The sequence below is a fragment of the Bos grunniens genome, chromosome 1 (genome assembly GCF_055505025.1).
Source record: "Bos grunniens cultivar Pamir isolate PY7600 chromosome 1, Bosgru_T2T1.0, whole genome shotgun sequence".
Classification (NCBI taxonomy): domain Eukaryota; kingdom Metazoa; phylum Chordata; class Mammalia; order Artiodactyla; family Bovidae; genus Bos; species Bos grunniens.
Window position 1 is genome coordinate 27,291,121 of NC_141165.1, and position 18,068 is coordinate 27,309,188.

Here is an 18,068-nt window from a genome sequence, read left to right on the forward strand (position 1 = left end):
GAGGGGGTGTGGGGCTTGTTGGAAGTGAGACCTCAAGGGCAGAGGCAGAACCCGGAAGAGAGCTGTGGAGTCACCCTGCTACCTAATCCAGCTCTCCACGCCTGCATAACAATGGAAGGAAAGAGGAAGTGGGAAAGAATCAGGTCATCTAATTGAATTAGAAGGGGAATTACCCAGACCCTGGAGCAGAGGTGAAGCAGCTCCCAGAAAGAAGGGCTGAAGACAGCACACAAAGATGAGGAGTGGGGAAATCAGTAAGATATTCACTTGTGTCCAGAAGCAAAAAGGTCAAAAACCCAGAGCTGAGCTGCACAGGCACTGAGGAAAGCTGAGATTGGCAGGCAGGTCTGGGCTGGGGCAGGATCCCCAGAGGAAGAGAGAAAGCTCCAAGCCCCGCCAGTATTTCTCGGCGGCTGCCTTGGCCTAATACTCAGTATCGGTGCCTCAAGGGAAGGATGAGTCAGTGCCAACAGATCCGACTTTAGGATAAAAGCCACTGGGCAAACACAGTGAGAGGGCTCTCTTATCACCCAAACCCTGGCCCTATGCAGGAAACTAGGGGGTCCCTGGACCCTGCAGAAGAGCTCCTTCTTTAAGAGAATGAGAGTGAAGTGCCTGGGTAATTACCTTCTTTCCTCTGCAGAAGGTTTCAGCCAGACATGTTGCTCATTGATTGCATAAAGCTATCTAAAGCCAAGGTTGGCATAGCACAAAGGGCAAAGGGGTGAGTACTAGCTGATGGCTGTGACTGTCACACCTTGCTGCAGGAGGCAAGGAAACCTGGAAACAAGAATATTCTTGGTCTCGGGAGTGGCTATAAGTGCACAGAGTGCCTGGGTGCCTCACGGAGGAGACTGATTAATGGTGTGGCGATCTGGCCAACTGGCATGTGGTTCCTTTGAAGAAGGTAAGTTCCACCACCCCATCACAGCATTCAGGATTGTTGAAAGGATGGCAGGACCGGTTGCATCACTCAGCCTGAGAGCTCAGCACTTAGCCTGTGAGAGCGGTTCACAGTGGCTAAGGAACCGATGATTATATTGTGTGTAAAGGAAAGATTGCCATCTTTGGAGGAAGTTTGAGATAGGTGACTTTGCTTATATGGTTTTGCGGGGTTTTTTTTTTTTTTTTAGGGACTTCCCTGGTAACTCAGCTGGCAAAGAATCCACCTGCAATGCAGGAGACCTGGTTCGATTCCTGGGTTGGGAAGATCCACTGGAGAAGGAATAGGCTACCCACTCCAGTATTCTTGGGCTTCCCTGATAGTTCAGCTGGTAAAGAATCTGCCTGCAATGTGGGAGACCTGGGTTCAATCCCTGGGTTGTGAAACCATTTACCACAGATTGGGACTTGAACCTATGTGCAGGGACTCGAACCCAGCCAAAACCCTGCTTGGGACTTGAACCCATGTGGCTGGGACTCAAACCCAGTCAAACCCATGGTACCTGGTTTCAGGACCTAATGAAGCTCAGGTTCTTGAAGTTTCATTGCAGAAAGAATTCAGTGAGAGACAAAGTGATAGGTAAATGGATTCTTTCAGAGTCAGAGAGAAGCACACTCCACAGACAGAGTGTGCGCTGTTGCAGAGGGAAGTGCAACCCCGAAATTTGGTGTGGTTAGTTTTTATAGGCTGGGTAATTTCATATGCTAATGAGTGGAAGGATTATTCCAACTATTTTTGGGAAGGGGCAGAGATTTCCAGGATTTGGGCCACTGCCCACGCCTTCGTCTTTTAACAGTGCCTTGAAATTGTCTTGGCACCTTTGGGTGTGTCGTTTCATTTGCTGATTGAGAATCTAGGTCTAATCGCTTTATGCTGTGTCCTTGGGCTATGTCATTCTTTCAAAAGTTGTGCCCTGCCCCTTTCCCTCCTGTTACAGTTGGGAGGATCCCCTGGAGAAGGGGATCCACTCCAGTATTCTTGGGCTTCCCTAGTGCCTCACCTGGTAAAGAATCTGCCTGCAGTGCAGGAGACCTGGGTTTGATCTCTGGGTTGGGGAGATCCCCTGGAAAACAGAAAGACTACCCACTCCAGTATTCTGGTTTGGAGAATTCCATGGGGCTGCAAACAGTTGGGCACAACTGAGTGACTTTCACTTCACTTTTTTTTATTTTGCTATTTTGTGGGGTTTTCTGACCGAACCTGGGGTCTTGTGGGATCTTAGTTTAATGACCAGGGATTGAACCAGTGCCCCCTTCAGTGGGATCATGTGATCCTAACCACTGGACTGCCAGGGAACTCCTCTAAATGTGCCATTTTAACTAACCATTTTTAAATTATACAATAATTAATTACATTCACAATGCTGTAGAACTGTCACTACTAACTCCAAAACTTTTTTTAAAATTTGGCTGTGTTAGGTGGTAGTTGCAGCATGAGAGATATTTCTCTGTGGCACACAGACTCTTTAGTTGTGAACTCTCTAGTTCTCCAGTTGTGGTGTGCAGGCTCCAAAATTCAAGGGTTCAGTAGTTGCAGCCAAGGACTCGGTTGCAACAGGGCATGTGGGACCTTATATCCATGTCCCCTGCAATGCGAGGTGGATACTTAACCACTGGACCACCAAAAGTCGCTCCAAAACTTTTCCACCACTCTAAACAGAACCTTTGTACTCCTTTGTGTGCTTGTTTCTGTGGCTGTTTTTTTCTCTAGAATATGGTGATCCCTGTACTGGCAGAGTCTTGCCTGGTCAGTCACACCTACGTTCTCCTCACCTGAGTTTATTTCATCACAGGATTGCCATGAGTTCTTTCTGTGTAAACAGTACTGATACTTTTGTCCTACATATGCACACCTATTTCAACAAAGCACGTATTTGATTACACTACCTCAAAACTTAGTGCTTAATACTACAACCCTTTCACTGGCTCACAATACTGTGAGTCATCAGTTTGAGCAGAGCTCAACTGGGCATTTCTTCTGGTATTATCAACTAGGATCATACATGCCACTGAAGTCTTCTGGTGGCCCAACTGGAGCTGGATGCTATATAATATGACCTTATTTTATGAATAAGACATTCAGTGTCTGGCACTGGCTATGGGCTGGGTCGTTTATTTCCAGCATGCTACCTAGGTAGCAGGGTTCCAGAAGCAACAAGAGAGAGAGGTCAAGACCCAGTGCACAAACAGTTTTTAAGCTGCTGTTGGATCATCTTAGCTGATGTCCCATCATACAAAACAAGTCATATGGGAAAACCCAGAGTCAGTGTGAGAGGGGATTTAATGAAAATCCAGATATAGGCAGGTATAGCTCATTGGGATCATTACTGTAACAATCTACCACACCTACATACTATTATGCATTTTCATTTCCTCCTTAACAGTATATCTATTTTCAAGAGTTACAGATGTGGAAAACAAACTTATGGTTACCAGGGTGTAAGGAGGCAGGGATAAATTGGAAGATTGGGTTTGACATATACATATTACTATATATAAAATAGATAACTAATAAGGACCTGCTGTATAGCACAGGGAACTCAATACTCTATAAAGGCCTATATAGGAAAACAATCTAAAAAAGAGTAGATATATGTATAATAGAATCACTTTGCTGTATACCTGAAACTAACACAACATTGTAAATCAACTATACTCCAGTAAAAAACTTTTAAAAAGAAAAAAAGTAATATATCTATTTTCCAAGTTATACAATTCTTTTTTTTTTTTTTTAGTGCTGTGAGTCAAGTTTTATTTGGGGCAAAACGAGGACTATAGCCTGGGAGACAATGTTTTAGACAGCTCTGAAGAACTGCTCTGAAGAGGTTGAGGGGATAGGAAGGATATAGTTCTTATAATTACATTTGTAATAACTTTAAAATAACCAAAGGACTGCCAAAATGTACTTAATCATTATTACTCTAGTTTTTGCATTTGTTTTAATTTTCACTATTATAAATAATTTATTAGTTAAAAGGATATATATGAGTACCTACTATGTGTAAGGAATTATTCAAGGGCATTAAGGACACCATTTGCTTTGATTCTTTGTGAGCAGTGGGGAGGAAACACAGACAAACACATGAGTATATAATATGCAATATGGAGAAAAGCAAGAAAAGAGATTAAAGCCTACAGGATGTGGAGAAGGGATGGGTTTGCTGTTTTAAAATATTTTTTTAAATGTTTTGGGATTATAGTCTAGGAATAAAGGATAATTTCTTTTGATTCACCTCCTTGTTGTGAGAAGTGAGATCACAAGGACATAGGGCGGGAATATTGCTAAGGCTTTCAAGATGGATGGCCCAGTACTCTTCCAAGAGTTTTCCCAATTTATATTGCCACCAGTAGGAATTTGCCAAATGAGCATCTTGGACAACAGTAACACTGAGCATTCGTATTAAAAAAAGAAAACTTTGCCAATTTAATAGGTGATTCTGGATACCTTTTGTCAAAGTGGCATTTTTTTTTTAGTTTAACTTTTCTTTCTTTTTTAAAAAAGATTTTAGTTTTTATTTTTTGGCTGTAGTGGGTCTTTGCTGCTGCACTTGGGCTTTCTCTGGTTGCCGTGAGTGGAGGCTGCTCTTCCTTGTGGGACACAAGCTTCTCATTGTGGTGGCTTCTCTTGTCGTGGAGCCTGGGCTCTAGCCACAAGGACTTCAGTGGCTGCAGTTCCTGGGCTCAGTAGTAGTGGCACACAGACTTAGTTGCTCCATGGCATGAGGGATCTCCCAGACCAGGGATCAAACCAGCGTCCCCTGCATTGCAAGGGGGATTCTTAACACTGGACCACTAGGGAAGCCCAAAGGAGCATTTCATATAATTATTTATCTTGACCACATTTTGGACTTTGTAAGCTTTTGGACTGTAATTGCCATTTGCTGTTGGTATGGTGTGTATGTGTGTGAGTGTATACATTTGTATGAGAGGAAGAGAAAGAGAAGGAGAGAATGAAACAGAGATTAAAATTTTTTTTGGATATGATGACACTTGGACATGTTTCCTGCTGTGGAGAAAAAAAAATTGGGGATAGAATATTGAATCATAAAGAGTCAAATATGGAGAAAACAATTTTTTTTTTCTGTAGAATTAGGCAATTTATTGTCAATTCAGACCTTGGAATTAAATAATTCCTTAAAGAAAGTGTCAGTCACTCAGTCGTGTTGTACTCTTTGTGACCCCATGGACTGTAGCCCACTAGGCTCCTCTGTCCATGGGATTTTCCAGCAAAAATACTGCAGTGGGTAGCCATTCCCTTTTCCAGGGGATTTTCCCAACCCAGGAATTGAACCCTGGTCTCCCGCATTGCAGGCAAGTTCTTTCCTATGTGAGTATCCAGGGAAGCCCTGAAATAATTCCTTAACATCCCCAAATTTACATACATTTGGTAAAGGGAAATATATGAAGATGAAAAGATTACCACAGGTCTAAAATATATCATTTTATGCTAAAATTGGGAAACTGTCCAGAAAATGAAATGTAGAGTTCCTAGATGGCAAAGAATGTGTAATTTATTTTTGTTTCCCTGGAGTTCCTAAGAGTTTCACAGTTAATATTGGTTGAACAAATGAAGCAACCGTTTAATGCAACGTTTTACTTGTTTGCACTGTTATGCAAATATATTTCATACCCTGCAGAGCCCTGTGGGGCTCCTGAGCACAAAGCCTTTTCATTTCACCCATTTTTTTGATAATAGGAAACAACCTTCATTCAGCCTCCAGGACCTTCCCTGAGTTTCAATGGGCAGATTTAAGCAGTTGTCATTTAGGGACTGGAGGGGACGTGAGACCAGGGAGAAAGAAACAGTCATGAGCAGCCTTGGGACAAGGTATCATTTCCCCATCAACGAAACCCACAACAACACCTTTGAGCTATTTTGTGGATACTGAAACCCCCTCCAGGTGGGAAAAGTTACGGTATGCTGCCTGCAAGCAGGAAGACCCCAGGTCATTTAAACCTGAAGGCTGACATTGTTGACTCCTACTTACCTCACCACAAATCCATCAGAAGAATGTCCACAAGCCGATTACTCCCTCTTTTACTATAAAACCTGTCACTATCTTCCCCAAGTTAAGACACATTGTTTTGAGGGCGTTAGGCTGCTATCTCCACTTTTGCCTGGCAAAGCAATAAAGCGACTCTTTTCTACTTCCCCTCAAACTCTGTCTCTGAGATTTGATTTGGTACTGGTGTACAGAGAAGCTGAACTTTCAGCATCAATTTTTATCTCTTTGAGAATCAGGAGGCTTAGGTAGGTATTTTTTGAAGTAGTAGCCCTTAGGAAGGATAAAAGCTTCTTTTGTAGGGACCCATATGTGGTAAGCACCCACTTAAGGCTGTGACCCTGTGCTATGTGGGGACAGTCTTGGGCATTGACCAGGAGGTGGGGCCATTTTTGGTCCTAACAGGAAGCGCCCCAGTTTTGGGCTCATTGTGCTCATTGTGTCTACCTCTGCTTTTTTTTTTTTTTAGGGTGATGAAAACTTTATTTGGTGCTTTGCGCAGCATCAGGTAGGGAATAAATCTGGAGAGAGAGCCTGGTTTGGAGGTATAGGGACCCCAGTAGGCTTCCTTTCTGTGCCGGAGGGTACCAGGGAGGGCCTAAGGCTGTTTTCCTGGACGGCTAGAGGGGTCTGAGGTGGGGCAGGCTTTCAGTAGGGGGCCCTAGACAAAACAGGTTAGAAAGGGCTGGGAATGGACAGGAATTCTTCTGAAGGGTGATATAGAGTGCTGCCTTCTTCTCTGCCCAACCAGGCAGAGAAGAAGGGCACAGAACGGATGGACGTGGGAGACCAGTCAGAAGAGGAAGCGATCACCTGGCACAGTTTGGCCCAGAGGGCACAGGGGATTCTTCACCACCAGCTGAACTTACAGCACACTGTGGGTGCGGTGAGGCACCTCTCAGCTGGGCCCCACACCCAATCAGTATTCATGACCACCCTCGATCCCAGTGAGTGTCTTGTAGTAGTGGAACTTGTAACGACTAGTTTGGAAGTCCAGAAAGCTGTCCTTCATGTCTGGCGGGGACATCTTGCAAACAAAGGAGTAGGTAAAGAAGAGCATCCCACACGTCAGCTTGTAGGCCGCCTTCTTGGGGATCCCCGCTTGCTTCTTCAGTCCACTTGCTGTAATGCAGACACACTCCATTCTGGTCAAATAGGTGCAGGTTGTGGACCATCATTAGAACTGCTCTGAATGCCTGTCACTTGATACATCCTCTCTCTACTTTCGCAGTCTGTCCGTGTCCATGACCCATACATAGTATGTCTGTCCGCCCCCATGAGAAGGTGTTTCATGAATTAATGCATGTATTTATGCATTTATTTACCCATCTATTCATTTGAGCATGTATTCATACACTACTGCAGTCATTCATTCAGTACATATTAAGTGTAAGTTCTGTGGGAATTCCCTGGCAGTCCAGTGGGTTAATTCTGCACTTCCACTGCAGTTAGTGTGAGTTTGATCCTTAGTCTGGGAACTACCGATGTGAGAGTTGGACCATAAAAAAGGTTGAGTGCTGAAGAACTGATGCCTTCAAATTGCGGTGCTAGAAAAGATTCTTGAGAGTCTCTTGGACAGCAAGGAGATCAAACCAGTCAATCCTAAAGGAAATCAACCTTGAATATTCATTGGAAGGACTGATGCTGAAGCTGAAGCTCCAATACTTTGGCCACTTGATGTGAAGAGCCAACTCATTGGAAAAGAGCCTGATGCTGGGTAATGATTGAAGGCAAAACGAGAAGGGGGTAGCAGAGGTTAGATAGCATCACTGACTCAATGGACATGAGTTTGAACAAACTTCAGGAGATAGTGGAGGACAGGGAAGCCTGGCATGCTGCAGTCCATGGAGTGACAAAGAGTTGGACACGACTTAGTGACTGACCAACAATAATAAATGGGAACTAAGATCCTGAGTGCCACGTAGCACAGCCCCAAAAAAGTTACAACTTTTTACTTTGGTACCAAAAGAATCAATGATAATTAGGGACCCAAATGGGTGCCCAGGGAAAAGCCCCAGGCTCCAGACCTACAGTCCCATTGTTGGTGTTGTGTAAATTGAGATCATGACAATGTGCTGGCCAACCCTTCTTGGTCCACTGACTTTGAACAAATAAATTCTTGTTTTACCACACCCAAAGCAAGATGTGCTGACTAAGCCTTCTTTACCAGGATAATTGTATTATACTTCTCTTCGTAATAGCAAAGGTTAGAACAACAGTATGTGACCTTAACAGCTCCTGGCACTGAATCTGCACTGTGTCAGCTGTGAAAAAATAGACATCCCAACATTCAAGTGAGACTATTTGGCAAGTTTATGTAACTTTGTATTAAAAGATGAGGAAAATGTTTGTTTGTTTTAAAGCAAAACTGAGACTCTCTGACCTTAAGGAGCTTATAATCCAGGTGAGAAATTAAGGCCAGTCTGAGCGCCGAAGAATTGATGCTTTTGAACTATGGTGTTGGAGAAGACTCTTGAGAGTCCCTTGGACTGCAAGGAGATCCAACCAGTCCATTCTGAAGATCAGCCCTGGGATGTCTTTGGAAGGAATGATGCTAAAGCTGAAACTCCAGTACTTTGGCCACCTCATGCGAAGAGTTGACTCATTGGAAAAGACTCTGATGCTGGGAGGGATTGGGGGCAGGAGGAGAAAGGGATGACAGAGGATGAGATGGCTGGATGGCATCACTGACTCAATGGACGTGAGTCTGAGTGAACTCCGGGAGTTGGTGATGGACAGGGAGGCCTGGCGTGCTGCGATTCATGGGGTCGCAAAGAGTCGGACACGACTGAGCGACTGATCTGATCTGATCTGACCAAGAGTTACAGATCATAGATCTAAGGAATGCGTTATGTTGAAAGCTGTCTAAAGACCCATCTGGTCTGAAATTCCCTACCAAGGTGGAACTCCCCTGACAAATTACTCTGGATTCTGCAGATAGTCTTTTCAGCTTTGTACCAACATTTTTCTGTGAGGAAACTATTATTAATTTTTTTAATTAGAAAAACTGTATATGCTTAATGTAGCACATTGAAACAATATGGCAGAGTATCACAGTAAAAAGTAAAGCCTCAGCTCAAATCCCCTCCCCCACCATTTGTTACCAGATGGTGAGAATGGCTATTTTCTATACTTGCACAAGCATATATATAAAAATTCCATCCCATGCTTTCAATTATAATCTATTTTAAAAATAACATGTACAATATAAAAACTGAAAGAGTATAAAAGAATACAGTAAAAAGAAAAAAAAGAAAATTTTCAAAGGAAAAAAATGAAAAAAAATTTTAGAAAAAGGAAAACAGGAAAAGAAAAAAAAAAACAAGAAAAACTGAAAAAGAAAAAGACAAAAACAATCAAACAGAAAAAGAATATACAGTGAAAACAAAATCTCTTCTATCCCTTTCCCTCTAGCACCTCAGTTCTGATCCACAGAGGCAGCCACTCTTACTATCTTTACATACATCCTTCCAGAAATAGTCTGTGTACTTTCCAAACATATATGTTATTCTTTTTTTAAAAAAAAAGGCACAAATGTTAGCAGCTTAAATACATTATTTTCCCCTTAATAACATATCTTAGAAATAATTCCATATTATAACTTGGAGTGAGCTCCTTCATTCCTTCTAACAGGTACATAGCATTTCATTTTAAAGATAAGTCATAATTTAACAAATCAATTTATTATGAATATTTTGGTGTTCCTGCCCTTTTGCTGTTAGAAACAAGGCTGCAATGAATAACTTTGGCTGCATTACATTTTTTTTTTTCATGCAAGGTTGCTGTATAAATATTTAAAAGCAGAATTGCTGGATCAAAGGGCAGATGTACTTGTTGTTTTGATAGACATTGCCAGTTCCTCTCAATAGATGTACCGTTTTGTATTGTTTTTTAGGTGCTAAGTTGTGTCCAACTCTTTGCCACCCCATGGACTGCAGCATGCCATACCTTCCTGTCTTTCATTATCTCTTGGAGTTTGCTCAAACTCATGTCCATTGAGTCAGTAATGCCATCCAACTATCTAATCCTCTTTTGCCCCATTCCTCCTGCCCTCAATCGTGTCGGGTTCCTTGAGACCCTATGGACTGTAGCCTGCCAGGCTCCTCTGGAATTTCTTATCATTTTCTTTTATAGTGTTTTGCTTTTATCTATTTATTTTTGCATTTGTTTCACCATATTGAGTAAGGCTTGTCCACAGCAAAATACAAAAATCCTACCATATTCTCTTCTAGTACTGAGATAGGAAGGCGGTCAGTTAGTTCAGTTCCTCAGTCATGTCCGACTCTTTGTGACCCCATGGACTACAGCACACCAGGCCTCCCAGTCCATCACCAACTCCCAAAGCTTGCTCAAACTCATGTCCATCGAGTCAGTGACGCCATCTAACCATCTCATCCTCTGTGGTTCCCTTCTCCTCCTGCCTTCAATCTTTCCTTGCCTCAGGGTCCTTTCCAATGAGTCAGTTCTTCCAATCAGGTGGCCAAAGTATTGGAGCTTCAGCTTCAGTATCAGTCTTTCCAATGAATATTCAGGACTGATTTCCTTTCAGATTGACTGGGTTGATCTCCTTGCAACCAAGGGACTCTCAAGAGTCTTCTCCAACACCACAGTTCAAAAGCATAAATTCTTTGGCGCTCAGCTTTCTTTATGCTCCAACTCTCACATCCATATATGACTACTGGAAAAACCATAGCTTTGACTAGACTGACCTTCGTCATCAAAGTAATGTCTCTGTTTTTTTAATATACTGTCTTGGTTGGTCTGGAAAATCCCATGGACGGAGGAGCCTGGTGGGCTGCAGTCCATGGGGTCGCTAAAAGTCGGACACGACTGAGCGACTTCACTTTCACTTTTCACTTTCATGCATTGGAGAAGGAAATGGCAACCTACTCCAGTGTTCTTGCCTGGAGAATCCTAGGGATGGGGGAGCCTGGTAGGCTGCTGTCTACGGGGTCGCACAGAGTCGGACACGACTGAAGTGACTTAGCAGCAGCAGCAGGTTGGTCATAGCTTTTCTTCCAAGGAGCAACTGTCTTTTAATTTCATGGCTGCAGTCACCATCTGCAGTGATTTTGGAGCCCAAGAAAATAAAGTATGTCACTGTTTTCACTTTCCCCCCATCTATTTGCCATGAAGCGATGGGACTGGATGCCATGATCTTAGTCTTTTGAATGTTGAGTTTCACTCTCCTCTTTCACTGTCATCAAGAGGCTCTTTAGTTCTTTTTCACTTTCTGCCGTAAGGGTGGTATCATAAGGGTATCATCTGCACAAAAGAGGTTATTGATATTTCTCCTGGCAATCTTGATTCCAGTTTGTATATCATCCAGTCCAGCATTTTGCATGGTGTACTCTGCATGTAAGTTAAATGAACGGGATGACAATATACAGCCTTGACATACTCATTTTCCATTTTGAAACCAGTCCATTGTTCCATGTCCAGTTCTAACTATTGCTTCTTGACCTGCATACAGACTTCTCAGGAGGTAGGTAAGGTGGTCTGGTATTCCCATCTCTTTCAGAATTTTCCACAGTTTGTCATGATCCACATAGTCAAAGGCTTTGGCATAGTCAATAAAGCAGATGTTTTTTGGAAACCCTCTTGCTCTTTCTATGATCCAACAGATGTTGGCAATTTGATCTCTGGTTCCTCTGCCTTTTCTAAATCCAGCTTGAACATCTGGAAGTTGTTCTCAGTTCATGTACTGTTGAAGCCTGGCTTGGAGAATTTTAATTATTACTTTGCTAGATTGTGAGATGAGTACAATTGTACGGTAGTTTGAACATTCTTAGGCATTGCCTTTCTTTAGGATTGGAATGAAAACTGACCTTTTCCAGTCCTGTGGCCACTGCTGAGTTTTCCATATTTGCTGGCATATTGAGTGCAGCACTTTCACAGTGTTTGAAATAGCTCAGCTGGAATGCCATCACCTCCACTCGCTTTGTTCGTAGTCATGCTTCCTAAGGCCCCCTTGACTTCACATTCCAGGATGTCTGGCTCTACATGAGTGATCACACCCTCATGTTTATTTGGGTCATTAAGATCTTTTTTGTATAGTTCTTTTGTGTATTCTTGCCACCTCTTCTTAACATCTGCTTCTGTTAGGTCCTTGCTCTTTCTGTCCTTTATTGAGCCCATCTTTGCATGAAGTGTTTCCTTGGTATCTCTAATTTTCTTGAAGAAATCTCTAGTTTTTCCCATTATGTTATTTTTCTCTATTTTTTTACCATTAATCTCTTAGGAAGGCATTCTTATCTCTCCTTGGTGTTCTTTGGAACTCTGCATTCAGATGGGTATGTCTTTCCTTTTCTCCTTTGCCTTTTGCTTCTCTTCTTTTCTCAGCTATTTGTAAGGCCTCCTCAGACAACCATTTTGCCTTTTTGCATTTCTTTTTCTTGGGGTGGTCTTGATCACTGTCTCCTGTACAATGTCACAAACGTCCATCCATAGTTCTTCAGGTACTCTATCAGATCTAATCCCTTGAATCTATTTGTCACTTTAACTGTATAATCATAAGGGATTTGAAATAGGTCATACCTGAATGGTCTAGTGGTTTTCCCTACTTTCTTCAATTTAAGTCTGAATTTTGCAATAATGAGTTCATGATCTGAGCTACAGTCAGCTCCTGGTCTTATTTTTGCTAACTATATAGAGCTTTTCCATCTCTAGCTGCAAAGAATCTGATTTTGGTATTGACCATCTGGTGATGTCCATGTGTAGAGTTCTCTCATATGTTGTTGGAAGAGAATATTTGCCCTGACCAGTGTGTTTTCTTGGCAAAACTCTGTTAGCCTTTGCCCTGCTTCATTTTGTACTCCAAGGCCAAACTTGCCTGTTACTCCAGGTTTCTCTTGACCTCCTACTTTTGCATTCCAGTCCCCTAAAGTAGATAGCCAATGGGAATTTGCTATATGACTTAGGGAACTCAAACAAGGGCTCTGTGACAATCTAGAAGGATGGGATAGGGCAGGAGATGGGAGAGAGGCTTGGGAGGGTGGGGACATCAGTGAACCTATGACTGATTCTTGATATATGACAGAAAACCACAAAATTCTGTAAGGCAATTATCCTTCAATTAAAAAAAATAAACAAAGTGAAAAAAAAAAAAGCTCAGGTTCTCTCTCTCTTTTTTAAAAAATACTTTTATTTATTTATTTTTGGGTGTGCTGGTCCTTTATTGCTTTGAGCAGAAGCTACTCTCTAGTTGAGGTTCTTGGGCTTCTCATTGCTATGACTTTTGTTACAGAGCATGAGCTCTAGAGCACAGGCTCAGTAGCTGTGGCACACAGGCTTAGTTGCCCTGTAGCATGCGGGATCTTCCCAGACCAGGGCTCGAACCTGTATCTCCAGCATTGTCAGGAGATTCTTTACCACTGAGCCATCAGGGAAGCCCAAGAGCCCAAGGCTTAGGTTCTTGATGTCTCATCACCAAAGGCATTCAGTGAGAGACAAAGCAATAGGTAGATTTATTTATAGAAAAACACACTTCAAAGTGTGGGCCATGTCAGAATGTGAGAACAGCACCAAGGTATGAGGTTGTCTTTTTTATGTGTGTGGACGTGCTCAGTCATGTGTGACTATTGGCAACCCCATGAATTGTAGTCCCCAGAATCTGTCCATGGGATTCTCTAGGCAAAAATACTGGAGTGGATTGCCATTTCCTTCTCCAGAGGATCTTCCTGACTCCAGGATCAAACCCACATCTCTTGTGTGTCCTACATTGGCAGGCAGAATCTTTACCACTTTGCCACCTGGGAAGCCTGTCAGTTTTCATCAGATCAGATCAGATCAGATCAGTCGCTCAGTCGTGTCCGACTCTGCGACCCCATGAATCGCAGCACGCCAGGCCTCCCTGTCCATCACCAACTCCCGGAGTTCACTGAGACTCACGTCCATCGAGACAGTGATGCCATCCAGCCATCTCATCCTCTGTCTTCCCCTTTTCCTCCTGGAGTGGGTAATTTCATAGGCTAATGAGTGGGGAAAGTATTCCAGCTAATTGGGGGAGGTGCCCAGGAATTGGACCACTGCCTACTTTTTGAACTTTTTGATTGGCCTTTGAATTGTCTTGACACATGCAGGTGTGTCATTTAGCTTGTTGATGTGTTACAATAAGGATAAGCTGAGGCTCAAGGTCTAGCGGAAGTCCACTTATCTGCCATCTTGGACTTTGTTAGGAAGCATGTAACAGAAGGCTTCCTGTGTGCTGTTTTGGATCTGTCAGGAATCCTCTGTTCCTTATTAATTCCTGAATATTCAGGAATTAAGAGGAGAGGCAAGCCTCTCCTGGGGCTGAGGGATCCAGGCATTTGCTTCCTTAGTTTTTCAATACAGTGATAAGTACCCTCTTCCTTTTTTGTGAACCATATGGTAAAAGTGATTGTTTACAACTCTCTCTCTCTTTAATATGGATCGCCTATGTTTTGTAAGTCTGGAATTTTAATCTTTATCTTTGCTGAGAATAACTACAGTATATATGCCCACACCATGTTGATTAAAACACCTTTGATCCATCAGAGCTTTGGTCCCCTTGTCTTACTTTCTCTCTCTCTCTCTCAGGCTATGTCTTTGGAGCGCAGAGGCCCTCTGGGTTCACTTTCCTGCCCGGGCTTTTAAGACCCTCTTGAGAAGGTGCTCTGCGCCTTCACCCCATTGAGAGGGCACCCGAGGCCTTCGTGAACAGAGCAAACCCAGTGTCAGGGACTTTACTGGTTTTCTGCGTTAACCAAGGAATATCAGCCTCTTTCTCTCTCCTTTACTTTCTTATCATTGACTCCAGACCACCAGGTTCCTGTCCATTAAAGGACCTCAACAGGACTTGCTTTGTTCTAATCAGTTTATGTCATGTCCTCAGGCTATGTTATTCTTTTTAAGGTTGTGCCCTGCCCCCTTCCCTCCTGTCTTAGAAGTGCCAAGTGGTAATCACTGGACCTACAGGGAATTCCCTGAATAATCCATTTTTAGAATACCATCTCAATAATAAACTATAAATATATATATATATATATATTATATATAAATTTTCACATATATAAGTTTCTGGGCTCCTAATTTTGTTTCGTTAATCTATCTGCCTAGTGTTTAAAAGCAAAATTCAACCAAGTAAATTTGAAGAATTACAATTGGCTTCATTGGGCACTTCATGATTTTGGTAGAACCTCATCTAGCAACTAAAAGAACCTCCAAGGATTTGTACAAAATGGAAGGTTTTTATAGAAAGAAGGGTGGGAAAAGGGTTAAGTGCTAAGTCACTTCAGTGGTGTCCAACTCTTTGAGACCCCATGGACTGTAGTCCACCAGACTCCTCTGTCCATGGGATGGATTCTCAAGGCAAGAATACTGGAGTGGGTTGCCATTTCCTACTCCAGGGGTACTTCTCAACCCAGGGATTAGACCCTGTGCTCTTAAGTCTCCTGCTTTGGTAGGCAGGTTCTCTACCTCTAGCACCACCTGGAAGCCCCATGCTGGGGAAAGAGAGCTATTAGCAAAAGAAAAGAAAGGATTATTTTTAGGCCAGGGCATCTATTTTAGAAGAAAATGAATGGCAAAGGTTTTATCACGCAGACTGGCACTTCTTGAATGGAGGAAGAGGGGTAGAAAGGGAGAGGGCCAATGTGACAGATTACTTTACTGGTGCTGGATCTGAAAATTCCAGGCTGGTTGGTTCAGATTACATTTCTGGAAGAGGGTGAAACTGCAGTTTTGTTTTTGTTGTCCAGTCACTAAGACATATCCAACTCTTTGCAACCCAATGAACTGCATCAAGCCAGGCTTCCCTGTCCTTCACTATCACCTAGAGTTTGCTCAAATTCATGTCCACTGAGTCAGTGATGCTATACAACCATCTCATCCTCTGTCGACCTCTTCTTCTGCTCTCAGTCATTGCTAGTGTCAGGATCTTTATCCAGTAAGTCAGTTCTTCACATCAGGTGCCAAAGCATTGGAGCTTCAGCTTCAGCATCAGTCCTTCCAAAGAATATTCAGAATTAATTTCCTTTAGGATTGACTGGTTTGATTTCCTTGCTGTCCAAGGGACTCTCAAGAGTTTCCAGCACCACAATTTGAAAGCATCAAATCTTTAGCGCACAGCCTTCTTTATGGTCTAACTCTCACATCTTCGCATGACTACTGAAAAATCCACAGCTTTAAGTAGACAGAACTTTGTAGGCAAAGTGATGTCTCTGCTTTTTAATACACTGTCTAGGTTTGTCATAGCTTTTCTTCCAAGGAGCAAGCGTCTTTTAATTTCATGACTGCAGTCACCATCTGCAGTGATTTTGGAGCCCAAAAAAATAGTCTGTCACTGTTTTCACTTTTCCCCCACCTATTTGCATGAAGTGACGAGACCAGATGCCATGACCTTAGTGTTTTGACTTTTAAGCCATCTTTTTCACTCTCTTCTTTCACCCTCATCAAAAGGCTCTCTAGTTCCTCTTCCCTTTCTGCCATTAAAGTGGTATATTATCTGCTTATCTGTGGTTATTGATATTTCTCCTGATAATCTTGATTCCAGCTTGTGAGTCATTCAGCCCGACATTTCACATGATGTGCTCTTCATAAAAGTTAAATAAACGGGGTGATAATATACAGACTTGATGTACTCCTTTCCCAATTTTGAACCAATCTGTTGTTCCATATAAGGTTATAACTGTTAATTCTTGTCCTACATACAGGTTTCTCAGGAGACAAGTAAGGTAGTCTGGTATTCCCATCTCTTTTTAAGAATTTTCCACAGTTTGTTGTCATCAACACAGTCAAAGGCTTTAGTGTAGTTAATGAAGCAAAAGTAGATGCTTTTCTGGAATTCCCTTGCTTTCTCTATGATCCAATGGATGTTGGCAATTTGATCTCTGGTTTCTCTGCCTTTTCTAAACCCAGCTTGTATATCTGGAAGTTCTCAGTTCACATACTGTTGAAGCTTAGGTTGAAGGATTTTGAGTATAATCTTTCTAGTATTTGAAATAAGTCCAATTGTATGGTAATTTGAACATTCTTTGGTATTGCCTTTCTTTGAGATTGGAATGAAAACTGACCATTTCCAGTCCTGTGGCCACTGCAGAGTCTTTCAAATTTGCTGGCATATTGCGTGCAGCACTTTCACAGCATCATCTTTTAGGATTTGAAATAGCTCAGCTGGAATTCCATCACCTCCACTAGCTTTGTTTCTAGTAATACTTCCTAAGGTCTGCTTGACTTCACACTGGAGGATATCTGGCTCTAGGCGAGTGACCACACCACAGTGATTATCCAGGTCATTAAGATCGTTTTTTGTATAGTTCTTCTGTGTATTCTTGCCACCTCTTCTTAATCTCTTCTGCTTCTGTTAGGTCCTTGCTGTTTCTGTCCTTTACTATGCCCATCTTTGCACATAATGTTCCCTTGGTATCTCTAGTTTTCTTAAAGAGATCTCTAGTGTTTCTTATTCTATTGTTTTCCTCTGTTTCTTTGCATTGTTCACTTAAGAAAGTTTTTTTTTTTAATCTCTTTTTGCTATTCTCTGGAACGCTGCCTTCAGTTGGTATATCTTTCCCTTTCTCCTTTGTCTTTTCTCAGCTATTTGTAAGGCCTCCTCAGACAACCACTTTGCCTTCTTGCATTTTTTTTTCCTTTGGGATGGTTTTGGTCACCACCTCCTATACAATGTCATGAACCTCTGTCCATAGTTCTTCAAGCAGCCTGTCTAACAGATCTAATCCTTTGAATCTATTTGTCACTTCCACTGTATAATCACAAAGGATTTGGTTTAGCCCCTTCCTGGTTTCATTTGGAGAAGGCCATGGCACCCCACTCCAGTACTCTTGCCTGGAGAATCCCATGGACAGAGGAGCCTGGTGGGCTGCAGTCCATGGAGTCGCTGAGGGTTGGACATGACTGAGCGACTTCACTTCCTGAATGGTTTAGTGGTTTTCCCTACTTTCTTCAATTTAAGGCTGAATTAGGCAATAAGGAGCTCATCATGAGCCACAATCAGCTCCTGGTCTTCTTTTTGCCGAATGTTTAGTGCTTCTCGATCTTCAGCTACAAAGAATATAATCAATCTGATTTCAGTATTGACCATCGGGTGATGTCCATGTGTAGAGTTCTCTCATGTGTTGTTGGAAGAGGCTGTTTGCTATGACCAGC

General features: G+C 42.4%; 1 long non-coding RNA gene and 1 pseudogene across 4 annotated transcripts in view; one reads left to right on the top strand and one right to left on the bottom strand.

The window, feature by feature from the left end:
- Positions 1 to 262: 262 nt before the first annotated feature.
- Positions 263 to 18,068, top strand: part of LOC147379173 (uncharacterized) — a 47,133-nt gene continuing 29,327 nt past the window's right edge. The window contains exon 1 of one of the 3 annotated variants that reach the window (XR_015151234.1): positions 263 to 907. This is a non-coding gene — a long non-coding RNA (uncharacterized LOC147379173). The remainder of the gene's footprint in view (positions 908 to 18,068) is intronic. The other 2 variants (XR_015151260.1, XR_015151229.1) reach the window with 2 other exon arrangements.
- LOC147379174 (trafficking protein particle complex subunit 1 pseudogene) lies at positions 5,014 to 7,711 on the bottom strand (annotated as a pseudogene). Its single transcript, XR_015151084.1, has one exon. The product of XR_015151084.1 is annotated as a trafficking protein particle complex subunit 1 pseudogene (transcript).